Source organism: Mercenaria mercenaria, chromosome 10 (genome assembly GCF_021730395.1).
Source record: "Mercenaria mercenaria strain notata chromosome 10, MADL_Memer_1, whole genome shotgun sequence".
Classification (NCBI taxonomy): domain Eukaryota; kingdom Metazoa; phylum Mollusca; class Bivalvia; order Venerida; family Veneridae; genus Mercenaria; species Mercenaria mercenaria.
Window position 1 is genome coordinate 151,006 of NC_069370.1, and position 19,431 is coordinate 170,436.

The window sequence follows — 19,431 nt, forward strand, 5'->3', positions numbered from 1 at the left end:
CAAGATTATCCATTGATCTGGCCTACTGACCTAGTTATTAACTCCACATGATCCAGTTTCAAAATCAACCTGGAGATCATCAGGACAAACATTCTGACCAAGTTTAATAAAGATTGGGTAATAAATGTGGCCTCTGGAATGTTAAGAAGGCAAATGTTGACGGATGACGCACGACGGACGCCGACGGACGCCGGACAATGACCGTCACAATAGCTCAACTTGAGCACCTTGTGCTCTGTTGAGCTAATAGAAAATAACAAATAAATATGACATTTTGTAAGTCAGTTACTTACCTCCTAGATCGGTGTTCATAAGTTAAAAATACTCGCGATCGTGCGGAAACTTGATTCGCACGAGCACAGTAAACTACACATAACTCCTCCCTCTATAATTGCTATTCTATTCATACCAAGATAAAGTGCTCACAAGCGGTATCACGAACAAAACGCATGTGTCTATTGTGTAAACAAGGTCAATCACATTTGGCAGTCTTGACTGGACAGTCTGTTTTATGTAAACATAAGTGATAGACAATTTTGGATCTGTCCATTCGTAATTATTCGCCCCTGCCATTGTTTGTTTAAGAGTGGTTAAACAAGCAACTTCAAACTATTTCATACTCTTTCACACTTTGCCAAACCATAATAACAATTAACACCAATTATCAATTGCACTGTCATATTGATTTTTCACAAGGTCACTTTTATTGACATGCGGTGCATAATAGAGACAAATGCGATGCTGGCGATTTATGAATTAAAGCACGCGCAAAACTGCCTTTCTGTCATTTGCGCGCAATTTCATGCTAGCGAATTTAAATTATTTCAAGGTACATGTTTTTTTTAGCCTAATTTTGCAATTTAAAGATGCTTATGCTCTTACGTCAAAATATGACAAAATTCAAATTCTAAAGAATGATAATTTTATTCAAAATCTGAAGTCACGATCCTTTCGACAAACGCGTCTGATTGGTTCAGATAAAAGATAAATTGATAGAAATGAAAATCGTCGAGAATATTAGAATTTCAATTAATATAATAAAGAAAGTTCTTAAATTTAGAATTCGATCATTGCAGTAATTATGTCAATAATTGTATGTTTAATTGAGGTTGTTAATTAAATGCGTACATTGTTAAAACACAAAATGCATTACGATTAGCCTGCAAGTAAAGTTGTCCTATAAAGTTTATCTAGCTCGTGAATAAGCATGACTGTTTAAAACTTTCAGATTTTAGATTCATTAGTGCATTTGAACGTTCTCGTACAATGATGAAGTCACAGCGACTCTGGTATTTGTACGAAGTATATTTTATTTACCGGTACGTACAAACAAACTGGTCGTGTGCTCACCGGAAAGCAATAATGGTATCATTATATTCAGATATGATTTTACAAGCCTTGTAAAATCATATCTGAATATAATATAGTGTAACAGGTAGTGTAAACAAGTATCAGAGCCACTTCCACTAAAGTTACAGGCAACCCTTTCTTTTCACAAGATAATCACGCATCAGTTTTTCTCTAGCTGACTTTTTTCATAGAAAAAGTAGCACATGCCGATTGTAAGAAAATATAGTCCGCTCGCTTAGATCAAAAGTGAAAGTGCAGATCTATTGATCATGGGCTTTGAATTTTAACCCCCTTTTTTACAATGTATCTGAAGGAGGAGTTGAAAGTTAGTTGCTGAGAACAAGTTAGTACCGGTGCTGAATTCAGAAGTACTTGTTAAACCGGCACTAAATAAAAAACAAGCAAAATAAATATAAGAAAATATTCAATATGTATTATATAAATGATGTATAAATATAAAAGTATAATAATTGAATTGTATCTCGTAAGTGGATATAACTGCTATCTGGATACATTGAACACTGCTCAAAACTGTTAATGCAACACCTTGCTATCTCCTTAGCGACATGACTATCTCCTTCACGACAGAGCTATCTCCCACAATAAAAAGTGAATAATTTTACTCCCCAACCATTTTCGGTACATATTTATTTCCAAATGCATTGTTTATTTTACAGCTTTCTCACGCCTTCTCGGTTTGCTTCTTAATTTTAATTAAAATGGTAATATTGACAATGAAAGTGCTTTCATGACGAAATGGCCAAATTTACTGCTAAATCAGCTTGTTGGTAAACACCACCACGACCACAAATTAAGAATGAATTAGCAAACTTAAAGTTCTCTGTAAAGTTAAATCATATCTACATCGCCTACCATTCCCCGATTTTTGATATTCGATACATTGCTTGTTCAAATGCAAAAAATATGATGACACTCACCTAATGTTGATGTTCTTTTATCGCGACGTGCAGTACCTCGGAAGTTGCGACAGAGCAGTTTACCGTATACCTCTTAAAGAGGTAGCTCTGTAGTTTACCAGGCGTGGTATTGGCACAGTTGTGTATATGGCAGCCTATCATATCACGGATTAAAAGTAGATAGTATACAACTTGCCTTGAAATTTGTGTGTTGTATATTTAAATGTCATTTAAAGCACATGTGTATTGACCGTGAAAATAATAGGCGCGGTTGTGTATATAGTAGCCTATAATATCACGCGTTAGATATAGATAAATATACATTTTTTCATTTATTCACAGCGTATTGTTCAGACCTTTTTATAATTTAATTCACACAATTTTAATGAAAATAAGGTCCAAAATGCTTAACTTAGCAATGCCATTATTTGGTATTCGCTTTAAGGTACATTCTATAGCCAAAATATCGACATTTTAGTGCTTGTCTTTACAACAATTTTGCGAGTTTCAGAATTTGATGAAGGAAACGCCTATTGAAATTGTTAAAGCTCTCTTTTGAAGTATATATCTTGAAAAATAAATGCCAACTTTTACCTGAAAATCCGGACAGAAGACAGAAAAAATAATTTAGGAGGTCATGTTTTTTCAAAATCGACAGCTTCTACACGCAAGCAGTATTCTGTTTAAAATTGTGACCAAAGCCTACCTAAATGAAAGATCTACTTCCTGCGAGCATTCATTTTTTAAATAATTTTGATAAAAAGGCCTGTTAGAGTCGATCATTTCAGATAACTTTTATTTTCTCTTTTTTTCATACAGACATCATCATTTCACTATTGATTTGAAATAAACATGTGTATTTATGATAAAAATCCATAATATCATTACAAGGCCAATACACATAAAAGTCAGATGTATCAATTTTATTTTTAGAAACGGTTGCGGTCACAAAGTAATTGACAGAATTAAATGTAAATTTCAGCATATTTTTTTACACAAAAATGTGTTTGTGCGTAGAAATGTGATCAGGCTGAGCACATGGCCTTATGGATTACATAATTTTTGGCGCTTAACGTAAAGATGGTTTAAGGACAGGATTCACAAACATTCAATTTATGCTTAAATATACATGCGATACATTATGCATATGAATATAGTTCACGATAGTATCACATATGGAAGTAACTGGAATAAATCTGGACTATTTCCTTCGGATGTTTGAATGACTGTGCTGTCAAAAGGCCTCCCATGTGTTTACATATTTTGACAGGTCGAGTTGCTCTTGCAGGAACGACGATAAGGTAAGTTTATAAATTAATTATTTTGTAACGAGTACAAAACAAGGTTGATAATCAGTCGTCTGTATTTCAAGACCTGGAAACGGTTTGCCCAGTCATTTAAACGAGTAGAGAACATAGCATACCGGTATATTATATGCATGCAGCCTACTGTCTCCAGAGTTTCTAAAGATAAATCATTAGATGCAGAATTAACGCATTGACCCAATTTTTATACTCATAGATAGTAAATCGATCAGAATGGGTCATTGTCATAGCAAACAAAACGTTTAAGCACTTATTGCATTCAAATTGACATAATTTGAAACTTAGAAAGAAGACGGCTAGAAACACTTTGCATAAATTAATACTGTACATGTATGATTGGACGTGAGCTTGAATCATACGGTTAGCTATGAACTCTTGTGTTCGTTTCAGATGAATACCTGCGCCATGGAAATAGTGTAGATCTATTTGTAAACTGTCTTGGAACCCGTGTTCGCCTCGCACATTTCCTATTGAACAGGAATGAATGATGGAGACCAACAGTACAGAAAGGCAAATGTCAATATTCATAGAGTCTACAATATTCTTGTATGAAAAAAAAATGTTTGTAAGTAAGCAAACGAAAGGATACCTCTGCATAGCTGAAAAGGTCAAGGGTCTGAATGAAGCATGGTCATGACTTAAATATTAACAAATTGATACAAGTTGACTGACAATAACATAGATTACACCAGATTAATAAGTAGATTTAGTAGAATAATAATTATATTTCATGGCATGCATGAATTGTTCAACTACATCAAGTGTGTTGTACATAGGCCTAATTAAAGAAGTGAAGCTAGATCTACATGAGTAGTTTCAAAATGCATGACTTCACACTTGTCTACATTCCATAAAATGTTAATTTCTAATATGCATGCATGAATTGTACAACTACATTAAAGTTTGTACCTCATGCAACTGTGCTATAGGCCTAATTAAAGAAGTGAAGCTACATGAGTAGTTTCAAAATACATAAATTCACACTTGTCAAGATTCCATATAATGTTAATTTCTAATAATTATTTTTCATATGACATGCATGAATTGTACAACTACATTAAAGTTTATACATCAACAGTGCTATAGGCCTAATTAAAGAAGTGAAGCTAACATGAGAAGTTTCAAAAAACATAAATTACCACTTGTGAAGATTCCATATAATGTGAATTTCATTATACTTATAGTTTTGTTATACTGTACTTATTTCACGTGAAGAAGTAAATTGATCCAAATAAAAAATGGAACAATGAATGTTATAATTAACAAGAAGAAGACTGCACTTTTATACAGGTAGGTGTCAGTGTTTTGAAAATAAATGTGACATTAACTAAAGCATTTATTAAACTAACTATAACTAGAACTGTCGCAGAAGTGACTTATACCCCCACCATACAGTCTTGTCACCGAATAATGGCAACCATCAACCATAAGAATTTTAAAAATACTTAGAAGAATATGAAACGTAAAAAAACTTAATACTTAAAAAATTTTACTTGTCTTTGGAGTACTTCATCCTGGGCTTCCTTGGCACATATAATTTATACTAGTATATGTGCCCAGGATGGGGGATGAGGTAAATATGAAAATCTCTAATATAAGAGATACACTAAAAATGAATACAAAAAATGTCTTACCGACACATGTTACCACAGAAAAATGTTTTTACTTTTTACACAGGACTAATAATAAAAAAGTTAGAAAAATTACCTAAAATACTGAAAATCTAAAAAAAGAATTTCTGAAAATAGACTAATTTATGGAATTTTAGGGGAAGTAACTCAGTACAAAAGTTTAAAAAATGGTTACTTCCCTTTGGCTCTAAGCCAATCAGAATGATATATAGTGAAAAGGCATCAAAATTAGTCTAAAATTCTAAGTAAAAGGGGGCATAATTGATGAAAAATTGGTGTCAGAGTTATGCACATTGTGTCACATGATGTGGGTGATAAGGTGGAACATCTATTTTAAGTCTGAATCCAATCCATTCAGTAATAAGTGAGATATGGTGAAAATGCATCAAAATTTACCTTAAATTCTAAGTAAAAGGGGGCATACTTCATAAAAAGTTGGTGTCAGAGTTATGCACCTTGTGTCACATGATATGGGTGATAGGGTGGAACATCTATTTTAAGTTTGAATCAAATCCATACAGTAATAACTGAGATATATTGAAAATGCATTAAAATTAACCTAAATTTCTAATTAAAAGGGGGCATAATTCATGAAAAATTGGTGTCAGAGTTATACACCTTGTGTCACATGATGTGAGTAATAAGGTAATACATCTATTTTAAGTTTGAGTCAAATCCATATAGTAGTAACTGAGATAATAGATTTCGGGACGCGACGGGACGGGCCGCGACGCGACGCGACGGGATGCGACAAAACTGACTCCTATATAGCGCCCCCAAACATGTTTGGTGGGGGTATAATAATTGATTTTAGATTTATATATTTCTCAAAATTGTTTTAATATAAAATATCAGCAATTTTAAAGAGAAAGCACATTTAATTGTGAAAGTAAAATTTATGTATATATAAATGTGCATGTTGGTCTTTTATTGCAGTTGAAGTATGATATGGTGAATAAATACCCTCAATGCAGCCTTATGGAGCTTTGGCTAGACCATGAACAGTAGACATCAAAAAGGTACAGGATAGTTGCTGCTTTTATAAAATTCTTTCATGTATATACTAATTATCAGTTCATATGAAACTTGGTACACAACATTAGCATGAAGTGGACAGGGCTATCAAATTTAATTATTTGTTCCTTCAATTAATATGCCATTTGTTTATTTTTAAATTTTTATATCACAGCTACCTTGATACCTTGTGTATTAAAACTCCTGCAAATTTAATCAGATTGGTATACTTCATGGCCAGGCAGCAGACATACACATACTATAGTGAATTTTAAATCTGGTGACCCATTTCTAAACTTATGGCCCTTTTTGGACTTTGAATTAAATACATACTACAGTATGTACTCAGATCCTCCCCCACTTTCTATCCAATACCCTTGTAACTTGTTATAAATATTTACCATAAATGTCAGGGCCTTTATCTATTTCAGGGATGTTATGCCCCCCTTTTAAATTATAACAGTTATATTTGTATTTAATGTACTCATCTCCTCCTACAGTTTTCATACTGTGTCACAATGGAAATGTAAGTTGAAATGAAATTATCAACATGAAGTAGGCATGCACATATTGCCAGACTTCAATTTCAGGTTAATTTTTCTTGAGTTATGTCCTTTATCTTCAAAATATCACAAATACACTTGTACATTGTGTAGGCTTACACACAGTTTCAAACAATTCAAAAGAAATAGTTATTATCAGCATGAAGTGATAGTTAGTAGTGTTAGCTGAAAATGAGGGTGTATAAAGACATAATTTTAGACAAATACAAATGTATATATCATCTGTTAAAATTCATAGGTTATAGTTTTCATTACTTGTATAGGGTACTATTTTACCACTTCTTAATAAAGTCATGACATTTTCTTAATAATATCTGTCAGACTGATATTGTTATAATTCTAAGATATAACATTTTAGATTTTGTATTCTAAAATTTGTAGTTGTTATGAACAAATGAAACGTGTAGAATTTATACTAAGTGTAGAAGTTACTAATTTGTCTCATTTCAGATGGTCATCTAAAGGCCCGCAAGTGTTCGAAGCATTGGTCAACAAAAAAAAAGACAAAAAAAAAAAAAACAAAAAAAAAAACAAAAAAAAAAACAAAAAAAAAAAACACATAACTGAACTATCTGATGGATCATACAGAATGTACAATCAGATTTCCAGAATCAGAGAAATAGAAGTATCAAGTGTTAGGGAGATAGGAAAATATGCATCATGCATGAAGAACTGCCTTAGATTAATTTGCAAAATACATTGAAATCTCACAATTGCTAATGGAAGTTAAGAATGGTGTACTCTTCTGGAAAATATCTGTCCAGACAATACAGCAAAACAACATTGTTTTTTTTTTTCAATTTTCTGAGCATAATTCTACATTATAATTATACATAAAAATTGTAACATGGCTACATGAAGAATACGAAACGTGTAATCATATTTCTAGACACAAAATGGGAGAATCAGAGAAGAAATATCAAGAATAGGGAAAAAGAAATATCTGTCATGCATGAGGAACCTGCTTTATATAAATTTACAACATACTTTGAAGCCTCAAAACTGTTAATGACATTATACATATGGACGATTAGAAATGCGCATTTTGATAAATCATCTACTGGCACAATATTTTTTTTCAATTCACTGCGCATAGTTCTACATAAACAATGTATTTAACTTAATAATCTAGTCTTTGAAAAAGTATAAGTCTTTCGCACTTGTTTTATAGAAAACGTTTCATGATGTTTCAATGTAAATGTGCTATTGCTTTTTTTCTGTGGTGTGGAAATTGAGATTCAAATATTGTTTTTCTCATTGCCAGTTTTTTTCCATGATTGGGTGGATTTTCAAATTACTTGGCATGGTTATTAAATGTTATATTTCGATGTGACACATGCTAGATTCAAATGATAGTCAATGTCACAATTAAGTAGTCAAAAACTAAACTTTTTCTGTCTTTAACTTTTTAGCTCACCTGACCCCACCCCCGTGTCTGTCGTCCGTCTGGCGTCAACAATTTGACTGTTAACACTCTAGAGGTCACAATTTTGGATCAATCTTAATGAAACTTGGTCAGAATGTTACTCTCAATTAAATTTTGGACGAGTTTGATATTTGGTCATCTGGGGGTAAAAAACTAGGTCACCAGGTCAAATCAAAGGAAAAGCTTGTTAACAATCTAGAGGCCATATTTATGACTATATCTTCATGCAACTTTGTCAGAATGTTAATCTTGATGGTCTTTAAGTTAATTATGAATCTGGGTTAGGTGAGGTCAAAAACTAGGTCACCGGGTCAAATCAAAGGAAAAGCTTGCTAACGCTCTAAAGGCCACATTTATGACTTATCTTCATGAAACTTGGTCAGAATGTTAACCTTGATAATGTTTCAGTCAAGTTTAAATTTAGGTCAAGTGGAGTCAGAAACTAGGTCACCAGGTCAAATCAATGGTAAGCTTGTTACACTTTAGAGGCCACATTTATGACTATACCTTAATGAAACTTATTCAGAATGTTAACCGTGACGATCATTAGGTCAAGGTCAAATCTGGGTCAGGGGGTCAAAAACAAGTTACCAGGTCAAATAAAAGGAAAAGCTAGTTAACACTCTAGAGGCAACAGTTATGATCATACTATAATGAAGCTTGGTCAGAATGTTAATCTTGATTATCTTTAGGTCAAATTCAAATCTGGGTCAGGTGAGGTCAAAAACTAAATCACCAAGTCAAATCAAAGGAAAGCTTGTTAACACCCTAGAGACAACTGTATCTTCATGAAACTTGATCAGAATGTTAATCTTGATGAATTGTAGGTCAAGTTTGAATCTGGGTCATGTGGAATGTGACCTACTGACCTACTTTATTTGTATTTTTTAAGATACAGCCTTGAAATTTGGATGACATGTTCAGTTTTGCACACCAATCTTAAAACCTGACTTCATGGACCATGAATGTGACCTACTGACCGATTTTCTTCAGGTTAGTTATACAGGGCCTTCAGGGCCCTCTTGTTATGAATGTGTTGCAGCTCACATAACTTGGCACAAATATTCATCATAACAAGATGCCATGTATGTAAAATTCATTACTCGGACTTCTAGCTCTAGGTTAGTGATATATATAGAAGCTCCTTTTAAACTAGGTTAAAATGAAACCAGCTTACTACGTTAAGAAAACTTTTAGAGCATACTTATTCCAAGATATATAATAAACTCCTTTTATGCATACGGTGTCAAAGAACTTAACCAATACAGTTGCCATCAAATTCATATAAAACTCTGTTTACATCATCAACATGAATGCATGGGGACTTCTATGCCTGATTATTTTTTTCTGGAGTTGTTGCCCTTTTGGACCTCGAAATAATTCCATCACATTGTAAACTTGAGTCCTACAGTTTCCATCCAACTGAATTGAAACTTGGTATACATCAACGGCATGAAGTGGATATGTACATGTTGTCCTGACTTTTATGATCGATTATTTTTTCTGGAGGTGTGGCTCTTCTTAGATGACTAATGACAACTACATTGTAGTTTCTTACATTTCTGTTCATTTCAATAAAAATTTGTTAAGCATCATGGACATTATGTAGACATGTGCATTTGTTTTGTGTTCAGTTGTTTTAGTTATGTCAATTTTACTTAATAACATTATTGAGCCGTCGGTATACTACATGATTGAATGAAACATTTTCTGTCAACACCATTCTAGTTCCTTTTGCAACCTCCATGAAGAAATATTGCCAAACTGTACAGATAAGGGGAAGTAACACTGTTTTGGAGTTCGGTTCCTTTTGTAGCACACCTTTCTATGCATAATTGTGTATTGATAATATTTACTTCTATATGTGTTGACATGCATGCATTTGTTATGCTGCAAAATAAAACTGTTGTCATAAATTACTTAACTTGTCCCTTTCATTCTTTTTATCATTAATAGCACAGGCATTAACAGAAGATGCTATATACTAACACTTTTTGTTTGTGAATATGTTCTACCTTATTATAAAAAAGGTATTCTTGCTTCCAAGACCTTGTGTAAAAAGAAATCCTACATCCGTGTGTCTATCATCAGTCTTTACACAAATGCAAGGCCGTCCGCCTAGCTCAGTAGGGAGAGCGTTGGTCTACGGATCGCGAGGCATATGTTCTTTTATGACGGTTTGATTAAAGACATTGTGTCTGAAATCATTCCTCCTCCACCTCTAATAATTCATGTGGGGAGGTTGACAGTCACTTGCGGAGAACAGGTTTGTACTGGTACAGAATCAAGGAACACTGGTTAGGTTAACTGCTCGCCGTTACATTACTGAAATACTGTTGAAAAAACGCCATTAAACTCAAAACAAACACAAACAGTCAGGCAAAAAGTACTTTCTGTTTCAGTTGTCGGTTTATAAATGTTGCGATTTCGTGACTTCTCGACAGTACTTGTTTATGTAGAGGAACAGCTCAACAATTAATGATATTGGTTCCCCAAACTTATTCTGTCAGTTGTATGTTTTTCAAAAATTTCTGAGATAAACCCGAGCCTTGAAAAAACGTCCAAAATAATGCATATGTTTTAAAAGCGGAGTGTCCTATATTCATCAAAGTTGCATCCAGCTATTTTTGCAATAATATTTTCTCAAAATTTAGACCAGAGGCCACCATTACATATCTATATTTCAAACTTTTGCCGGGGCAGAACACCCTGAAACCTACTCACGATCGGAGCTATGCGTCTCGCTGGTGGCACATTCATTCTAAACTAGAGCCGAACCCCACCAAATAAAGATATTTCTAGATCCGAACCTGTCCTAAGGCATGACTAAGGCCTTTTAGGTCGCTGTCTAGTGTCCGAATTGCTTCTCCTAAATACACAAAATTTCAGGCACTCCTTCATATAACTCGCACGAGGGATCTAGTAAAGTTTTACAATATTTTAGCTAATCAACGAAGTCAGCGGAGATCATAAAATCAATCTGTTGTCAGACTTAAGATTCAGGTGTGCTAAAACCCCTAAAGAAGACCTTTATTGACATAATTACATTTATTTGATATAATAGAGCTCCATCAGGTTTGAATAGTTTAAATGACTGCGATATGTATTTCTTTATACAGACTGAAGGTTTAAATGACTAGTCTGGTAGTTGAATTTTTCAAAAGACCTAATGGTCTTGAAAGTAAGAAATTTTACAAAGTTTGGAACGATAACGCTTTTATTAAATTAAACAGACCGTTTGAAAAAAGTAAGATAGTTCAATAAAGCTGATGATTTAGATTTCATTTGAGATTGTAGAATATTTTGACCAAAAAATTAACAAAAACTGTTAATTATTCTTGAAATATTTCTACTGTACTATTTGAATAGTGTTACTGGATCTTTCACACCTGTCGAGAATGATTATCGGGATAAAGAACTCTCCCTTAAGGTAAATGTCGTGAAGAACTATCCTTTATTATATTTGGCGGGAATCGAACACGATTTCTCCGTGCAATTTTCATATTTATAGCAACTAAAAAGGAGTCCGTCATGTCAACAAAGGGCGATGAAAACAGTCGTTTAAAGCATTCTAAAGTGTATTTTTAAACGTAAATCGTCAGCCTTTTGAAAACAATTAGGGTAATTTAAAGGGGGGCAGGAACTAGATACATGTCTTGTCTATCTGTAAATACACGATAAACGGACTCCGCACGTATTTTCAAGCAGCCCTTGATTTTGAAAAAACAGGATCAATTTTGTTATCAAATTCGTCATCGTACGACTTATGAAAGAGACGTAGTTGTAGTTTGACTATCTCATCGTATACTTCGTTCCAAGACGAATCCATTGGTATATACTTTTTATAACTTTTGTTCAGTAACAAACCCGCAAATCTAAATTATTTAGACCCTCTCTTTTTCCGATAGAATGAACCTTAAAGTTGTTTTTTGTTTGTATAAATGCAATAGCATCTGATACATTAAGTATGAATATGCAACTATGTACATGTTTTTAACAGTTATTTATATACGGAAGTGTCATGTAACCTTTGTGTTATGTTCTATTAAGGATGTTATGTAGTTTAAAAAAGTACATCTTTAAGTTTAAAATAATAATGTAAATAACCTTTTTATGACTTCTAATGAAATCTTGCATATAATTTCACTTAATGTGCAAGGCCTAAGAGACAGGTTAAAGCGTGCTAGACTTCACCAATGGTTAATCCAACAAAGAGCTAATATTGTATTACTGCAAGAAATGCATTTTACGAAAGACTTAATGCTAAATCTAAATAAAGAATTCAGTGACTGGGAAATGCTTCATTCTTTTGGAGAAACTAATAGTAAAGGGTGCTCTATCTTAATAAATAAACAGATAAATTTTAATGTAGTTGATACTTCAAGTGATGTAAATGGAAGATATATTCTTATTGATATAGAAGCAAATAATAATCTTTATTCTTTGTTAAACATTTACGCACCAAACGATAAAAAGACAAGCAATCTATTTTTTGAGACTATCTTAACAGTTTTAAAAGATCATTCTTCTGGTATAAAGGTAATTGGCGGAGACTTTAATGAAGTTCTTGAGCTTCAAGATAGAATTACAAAGTCTGCGAACACAAATAACCAGAGCATAGTTTCTAGTAGTAACCTTAACAAGCTAATTAAGAGTAATAACCTTTCTGATATTTGGAGGGAGTTTAATAAATATAAAAAGCAATACACTTCGCGGAGAAAAAATAGTATTGGAAAGAGTCGTATTGATTTTTGGCTAATTGATAAAAATATAATCCTTTTGTTTACTCTACAGACATTAGACCTGCAATAATTCAAAGTACTGACCATCTAGCAATATCCATCTAATTAAAAACTCCATTAAAACGAGGCCCAGGCTATTGGAAACTTAACAATACTTATCTTGAAGATAAAGAATATTGTAAACATGTTCATGACATTATTGACAGATGTATTAACTTAACACTAGATAACAAAGTTAAATGGGAAATTTGTAAGTATAAAATAAAGGAATGCTCCATTAAAAATTAAAAAAAGAAGTCAAGAGAAAGGCACAATAGACTATATCATTTAGAAAAGGAATTAAATTTATTGTATACAGAACAAGGGGATAATAAGCGAATTGCTGAGGTTGAAAGTGAAATAAAAAATGTCTATGATTATAAATTCTTTGGAGCCCAAATTAGATCTAGAGTACAAATTTTAAATGAAGGAGAAAGAAAAAAAAAATATTTCCTAAATCTTGAAAAATCTAGACAAAATAGAAAAACTATTACTTCAATGATAACAAATATAATCGTGTTTCAAGTATTAAAGATATTCTATCCGAAGAAGTTGATTTTTACGAAAACTTATATAAGTTGTCTATACGTGATAGTGACCATGACGTATATCTAAATCAATTAAATCTAGAAAATAAACTAACCCTTGCTGAAGCTGGTATTTGTGAAGGCGCAATATCCCTGGAGGAATGCACCCAGGCTATTAACAGTATGAAACAAAATAAAAGCCCAGGACTTGATGGCCTAACAGTGGAATTTTATCAAAATTTTTGGACTAAACTGTCACCTCTAATACTAAAATCTTATGAAACTTCTTTCAATGAAAAAGAGCTTTCAAGAAGTCAAAAACAATATATATTCTCTTTATTGTATAAAAAGGGTGACCCTTAAAACTTAGAAAATTAAAGACCGATTTCTCTTCTTAATATAGATTATAAAATTATTGCCAGAGTATAAGCGCGGAGGTTACAAAAGGTACTACCAAAAATTATAAGTCTGGACCAACAAGGTTTTATTTAAAACAGATTCATTGGTTACAACATAAGACAAATACAAGACATCATCGATTACGCAGAACTGTTCGATATAGATGGGGTAATATTATTTCTTGATTTTAAAAAAGCTTTTGATACAATCGAATGGAACTTCATGATAGATACTTTGGTAAAATTTGGATTCAAACAAGAGTTTATAAATTGGGTAAAAGTGCTATACAATAATATATGTTCTTCGGTCATAAATAATGGTTGAAAATCACGTTTTTTTCCCAGTACATCGTGGCATTAGACAGGGATGCCCCCTTTCTGCTCTTTTATTTATCATTGTTGCTGTTATTTTATCTACAAAAATAAGACAATCTGACAATATTAATGGAATATCCATAAAAGCAGACTCAGAAAACGTAAAAAAATATCAAAATAACACAGTTAGCTGACGACACTGCTCTGTTCTTGAAAAATACAGATGAAATATTAGGAGCGTTAAAAATAATACCATATATTCATAGATATTGGGAACAGGCATTTAAAAGGTCTATACACTGGAATTCCGTATATTTTATGTTGAATAGAATTATTATAGACAATAGAGTGAAACAGTTTAAATCAAAACTTTTACATAGAATAATTGCAACAAAAGAACTTTTTTTACTTGGAAAATATCTGACTCCCCTTGTTGTAATCACTGTCAGAACGTTGAAACAACTGACCACTTTCTTTTTAGATGTCCATATGTCACCCCACTTTGGGATGTAATTCATTCCATTTTCCAAAAACTTAAAATATGTAAATGTTTTGATGATCTAGAATACTTTGTCGTTGGATATAAAACAGAGCTCACAGCTTATCAAGATGTTAATATTATTCTAAGTCATATTGGCTTAAGTATCTATAAATCTTATATGATAAGTGATAGCAGGGCAAGAATTATTAATATGATGAAAGTACTGTACAATGAATTTTTAGTATTGGAACATTATTATCAGAATAAGAAGTACAATCATCCTATTCTGAATAAAGTTTTCAAGTATTTGAAAGAAGCCCATACTGATTAGAAATAAAGTATATTTTAAGTACTGACACAGTAATTGTGCACATCTTGTTACTCTATTATTTCAATTTCGACAATAGATAACTTAATCTGATTTCCTTACTGTTGGTAAAAAGAAACATAACTTTGCGTCGTGAACGTCTTTAAGATGAAGTCTTTCTGTAACAGACGCATTAATGTTTTTTTCAGTACCTCTATTTGTATTTTAAATTCTAATAGAATCTATAATAATATTTTAGCCTAACGTCTGATTACTTTGTACTTGAAATTCCTGTTTCTTATACTTGTTAGTCAATTATAGACTACATCAAGTTATAATAACGTAGTAAATAAACACTTATTGTACACCTATTTATTGACGTCACATGTACATAAATTAATTCACGTCACAAATGTCGTCATCTATATTTGAAAGTCACATCAACAGTCAGAGCTCTAAAACCTAAATATCTTGGAGGCATAGATTGTAATCTCTACCGCTTTCAATTCACGATTGTTTGGGGTCAGGAGAATTCCTGGTGCTCTTGCGGTTGATTAAGTTCCCAATAGGGAGGTGCTCCTGGTTGATTTCAGGGATCTCTATGGTAGATATTATCAATTCATGTTTTCAAGAAAAAAAATGTACTTTATATATTTTTGTTGCTTGTTAGTTATTGTTTATATACATATTCTGTACAATTATGTTACAAATATGTTCAATATCTGACAAAAGTTTAATTGTCTATGTATATTTTTTATCAAAATATCGGAAATTGTAGTGCCTTAGTACGGCCTGTCTATTCTAATCACTATACTTCATTGAACAACAAAATATTCTGGTGAAATCAAAAAAATATACTGCCTATGCAAAAGGGGTTACAATTTAGGTAGGATATACATTCAGTTTGATCAAGCTGTTCTCAGGTGAGCTACCATTTGGTCCTCTTTTTTTCCTTTCAATATTTTACTCTGTATTTATAAATTAAAGTCATATGTCGATTTTTATCATCAAGATATATGCCTATCCTTGGAACGCGGAGCAAAACTGGAAAGTATAAAATTATACAAACACATGTAAGGTCATTTTCCTATCACTCACGTGACCGGCATACATCGGGTTTGGAAAAATTCCTTGCCTTATACGCGAATCAACTGCCCCCATTTGGGTGACATTAATCGTCCCATTGCAATAAAGGTATATATTTAAAGACAAAAGCCATGATGTTGCACGTGATGCAGTGCGGGCTGGTTAAAAACAGTCTGAAGATAATTGACTTGAACATAAATTAAACATTTCTTTTACAGAAGGAATAGCAGAAAACGTGTAGTCATGTTACTTGTCTTGACGGGCCTCTCTGTCTACGAGCTGAATCATTTTGTTCCGACATTGCCTATATCATCTGTACAAATAAGTGAGTTTCTTTTCTTTAATTTCTATGATTTAAAGAAAATGGCCATACAATAGAACTTTATTCCAAAAATATTATACATGTAAATACAAAATATTGCGACATAATTTGTACAGACACTTTTGCTTATTGCTAATATCTGCATAATTATGATAAATGTACGTGTTAAGTTCATAACACCTTAACTTTGAATTGGCTTCGAAATAAATAGTCTGTTCCTTTCGCTGCAGACTAGTGATGAAATAATGCACGGAGCGGCACCTGGGGTCTGCCTCCACCGTAAAATCTGGAAAGTCGCCATATAACCTAAACTTATGTTAGTGCGACATTAAATCCAACAAAACAAACAAATATTAACTGAAATAGGAACCCGTATACGAACCCGTATCGTACCGTACGGCACCGTAGTGTATAGACACTTACTTTTAAACTGGTCATATTGGTGCTGAAATTACAGAATACCTTGAACACTTCATAGTTTACCTACTATTCTTCCCTTTTATGTAAAAATAATGTTTACCATACAGCATAGACATTGATAAAATAGTGACCAATATAAATTATGATTTCATGGATTTGTTGTAGTCCAATAAAGAGTGACAGAAGTTCAAATGATTTGGCACACCATACAACTCGTACTGAGCGTTCCGACTGGAAGACGGAAGAATTACAACGACTTGGAGATTTTGTACAGCGGAGTCTACCTGCAGGTGTTATTTATTTGTGTTTTGCAGAGTTAAATATTGCTTGCAATGTGGGGGTAGTGGAGAAAGTGAGAGTTAAAAAATATTAATCTTTCCATTTACCAGAGAAAAGCTATTTTCATAGATTCCTTAACAAGCAAATTCAATTATAATTGAAAGAAAATCGCACTTAAAAGATAAAACGTCGTCACACAGTATCGCCTGAGAAAAGTAGAATAATTTACTGTATTTTATGAGTCAGTATCTTTACCCTTCTAGGTGTAATTTTCAAGTTTTGTTTTAATTGTTGCAATATTCAATTAATAACGGCACCATAAAATTGAAAGTTACAACTCCAATAAGTTACTTGCCACTGCATTTTTTTTGTTCAGCTTAACGTCACATCGACACAACGTTTAATTGTAAAAGAAGACCCCAAATGCCACTCCGGGCATTATTTCATACCGGGTGGGCACCAGTGAAGAACCGCCGACCTCATGTGAGCATGCTTGATGGCTTCATCACATGAAGTATGCTACGCCTCAAGCGTTAGATTTTATCTATAGTTATATCTATTCTATTCACCCAAGTGTCAGCATCATAGTCCCTGTAGACAACACACCTTAGTAAAAAATAATGTGTGTGCAAGATGAAATCTCAGTAACTATTGCATGTTTGGGATTGAAACATTACAGAATGCTTCCTACTTATTGTGCAATTTTATACAAATTATGGCTATTTTAGGTGGAATTTTTATCAATTATGACCTGTTTTCAACATATTTGTCAGAAAATTTGGTTAAAGTTTTGCCTTATCTCAGTAACAACTAAAATTAATGGAACAGACTGAAACTTTTGAGTAGGATTATTGGTGGAATTTAATAAACATTATGACTCTTTCATTTAGAAAATCCACATATAGATTTACGTGCAACAAACATATAGCGATATCTCAGAATTTTTTTAATTGCATTGAGACTCCACACTATGTCTCCAATTCATATGTCCAAAGCATGAATGACGTGGTGGACTTAATGGAAAAGATTCACAAATACACCAATCTCATAGCTGAGTTAAGAAATTGTGTCGACTAAGAAACTATGCTCACCTAATTTACAAATTAGAAAAATATAAACAATATCCCTTGTGACATTTGCTTTGGAAAATATGTAAATTGAGCAAAGTAAAAACTCTTTTATTTCTGAAAATAAGTCAATATACATGCAAGTGTTCAGTAAACATTATTATATATATTTTTATGTTTTCACCCTGCAGAAAAAATGGTGTCTGCTCTATGCTAGTGTATCTGTATCGGAATTAAACTAAACTTATACAAAGTACATGTCTATATAAAATATAGGCCAACCTGCCACTAGTAAGAGTAAATTTTCTTTGATGTCAACCATACTTATACAGAAGATATATTAACTATAAAAACTAGGCCAAGTTCGATAATAAGCCAGTTCAGTCAAGTATCTCCAGAGCTATGGCCTTTGAATTTGTCCGAACTGACAGTGTCCCCGTGGTAATTAAGTATTTCTTCTTTGATGTCAACAATACTATCGTAGAATGTGTATTACTATTATTATAAAGTCAAGGCTTAAGTCAATAACCAGCAAATTCGGACCAGTATCTACAGATTTACGGCCCTTGATTTGGTCAAAATTGACAGTATTTTATAATTTATCATTTCTACAGTTATCTAGAAAACGAGCGACGCTACTTGCTTTGACGACAGGACACGGAATACAAACGTTATTTCTGTTAAATGTTCAAAATAGCATGTGCAATGAGAACTATCCTAAGATTAGGATAGGAGATCTTTTAAAACAATCTAAACCGAATAGTCATCTATCGGACGTTCATTAATTCCTACACAAATCCCAATTTCTGTGTTGTTAAAACACTCATTCAATTGAATATTAATGATACAAAACTCATTAAGATCTACTGGGTTCAAATTTAGTATGTGAAACAAGAACACTGTTATATGCTTCAAAACTTCAAACTATAATTGATATTCAATTAATTAAGGTAACTTTTTAATGTACATCTGGAAGCATGTCAATTTCAGGATTATTCGTCTGTAAATCAGGACAGCGAGGTACATGTAAGCGTTTCAAGTTAATTCAAAATCCTTGATACAGGTATTCAAATTTATCACTCCAAGCAAATTCATCAATAATTAGTATACAGATCAATTCGTCAGTTTGTCTACCTGTACGAAATTTTACAGCTGTAAAAGACCTGTATTTTTGTTCAAAATAACAGTCATGCTTATTCCAAATTTACACCTGTAGATTGTA